Here is a 2,654-nt window from a genome sequence, read left to right on the forward strand (position 1 = left end):
TTCTTGAATTATATACATATTTCTAATAATATGTTCAGAATATATCTAAAACCCCAATATACATGTATTTGTCTTTACATATATCATATTATTACCAAACGTAATGGAATAGGGACAGTAACTGGCCAATAATAGTAGAACAAGATGGCGTAGTCTGAGTGTTGTGATTTTAACCGTTCTGATAGCAGTGCCCTTTTCCTATCCATGCACGCACCTGAACAATATTTTACATACTAAAAACGCTCGTGCATTAAATATACTTTAAATTGTTTCACTTCCTCATGGAATATTAGTTTTGTAAGTTATTGTTGCAAAACAATTTACGTTCTAATGTTTTTTTTTTAAAGAGTGGTGATCGTAAAGTATTCTTTGTGACTAAAATATTTATGAATATAATAAATATCGAACAGAGATGCATTTTTTTCGTTTGATGTAAAATAACCATAAACCTACATTTTATGTAGTCAGTTCTTCTGACATGTGTAACACTTGCATTGTTTAATTCACAAATCTATTCTGACGGAAAATCGCATTTATGATATATGCTGATGTTCTCAAAATTATGTATTTATCATGATCGATTTTTATTAAAATATTGGTTCTATGAAACTGTTTGTCTTAAATTGCAATAAATATACTTATATATAAACACATCCACTCATACACACACGCACACATATATATATATGCATATATATTATTATATTATTATATATATGACCTAATGATGTTAAGTAATTTTCTCCATATATACTCATATGTAAAAGGAATTCTAATGTCCGTGCCGCTGTAAGTTCGTTTACTATAGAATAGACAACTTCTCGGTCGATTTTTATGAAACTTTTCACAAAGGATCTTCGTGTTCCTGGCAGTGAACTGGGATTCGTTGTGTATCAAATATATCCGATAAAATAAAGAAACCGGCGATTTGGACTGAAGTTTACACTTTACACAGCCTTACATCATAAGTGAATTTGAAAATGTGCATTACCATGCAAGCTGAAAGGACCGACATATCACATCAGCAGTTGGTTCTTTGATATGGCAACTGTGCCTTAGAAATGAAAGTTTTTATTTAGACCACAGCTGCAGTATGGTAGCTGATCTTTTCATTTTAAACTTTATTTAACGGTATCTATTATATGCATATCACACCTCTATTTATGTGTATGCATGTTCGTATTTCTCATAAAAAATTTCGACACTCAGAACCAACAATAAACAAATTGATACCGTTTGAAACCTCACTCTGTCAACCGAATAATATTTAAGAATTGGCCAAAAGCATTCAATTGTGTTACCGTAAACTAGGCCGTATTTCGTCGCGTGTAAGCGAATCTATAAGTCACTCCATCGGTCGGTCGGTCGGTCGGACGGTCGGTCGGCTGGTCGGTCGGCCGGTCTGTCCGTAACACTTTTGTGCTTGGCCTTTTTGGTTAAGATCAAAGGTATGTTGTTAATAGATGCTGTTCTTAGCTTTTTCAGCTTTTTCTTGGCCTTTTGGCAAAGATCAAAGTGTATCTGTTCCGGCAGATACTGCAAGCAAAGACCATATGTGGGGGCAACTTTCATACCAATTGTCACTATCCATCTCCCCTACACCCCGAGAAGCTGGTCCGCATTTCCCCGTCACTCCTGACAAAAAAAATCGGCATTGTACCTAATTTTCTCGGTGGGGGATCAAATAAATACCAACCACACATATAAGACCTTGGTCAATGTAGGGGCAACCCTTCATACCAATTGTCACTATCCAGCGCCCCTACTCCCCGGGGAGGTGGCTCCATTTCTTCTCCAATCCTCACATTAAAAATCGGCCTTGTGCCTAATTTTCTCGGTGGGGGAGCAAATAAATACCAACCTCACATATAAAACATTAGTCAATGTAGGGGCAACGCTTCATACCACTTGTCACTATCCAGCTCCCCTACACCCCGGGGAGTTGGTCCCCATTTCCCCTTCACTTCTCACATAAAAAATCGGCCTTGTGCCTAATTTGTTCGGTGGAAGAGCAAATAAATACCTTTTCTTGGCCTTTTGGCCAAGACCAAAGTGTAATATCTGTTCCGGCAGACACTGCATGCTAAGACCATATGTGGGGGGTTTCCCCACATATAAGACCTTGGTCAATGTAGGGAAAACCCTTCATACCAATTATCAATATCAATCTCCCCTCCTCCCCGGAGTGTTGGTCCCCATTTCCCCTTTAACTCCTGACATTATAAATGGCCCTGTGCCTTATTTCCTCTGTAGGGGAGCAAATAAATACCTTTTCTTGACCTTTTCTTCAAGATAAAAGTGTAGTATCTGTCCCGGCAGATACTGCAAGCAAAGACCATAGATGGGGGCAATCTCACACATAAGATCTTGGTCAATATAGGGGCAACCCTTCATGCCAATTGTCACTATCTAGCTCCCCTACTCCCCGGGGAGTTGGTTCCCATTCCCCCTTCACTGCTCAGATTAAAAATCGGCCTTGTGCCTTATTTGCTCGGAGGGGGAGACAATAAATGCAGCTTTCCTGGCCTTTTTGCCAAGATCAAAGTGTAGTATCATGTTCTCGCAGATACTGCAAGCAAAGACCATATGTGGGGGAAACCCCACATATAAGACCTTGGTCAATGTAGGGGAATCCCTTCATATCATTTGCCACT

At 38.8% G+C, this 2,654-nt stretch overlaps 1 pseudogene; it reads left to right on the forward strand.

The window, feature by feature from the left end:
• The first annotated feature begins 2,021 nt into the window (after nucleotides 1-2,021).
• On the forward strand, nucleotides 2,022-2,147 carry LOC145249177 (U2 spliceosomal RNA; annotated as a pseudogene).
• The last annotated feature ends 507 nt before the right edge of the window (nucleotides 2,148-2,654 follow it).

This window comes from Euprymna scolopes, chromosome 27 (genome assembly GCF_053919585.1).
Source record: "Euprymna scolopes isolate OS-2025 chromosome 27, ASM5391958v1, whole genome shotgun sequence".
Classification (NCBI taxonomy): Eukaryota; Metazoa; Mollusca; class Cephalopoda; order Sepiida; family Sepiolidae; genus Euprymna; species Euprymna scolopes.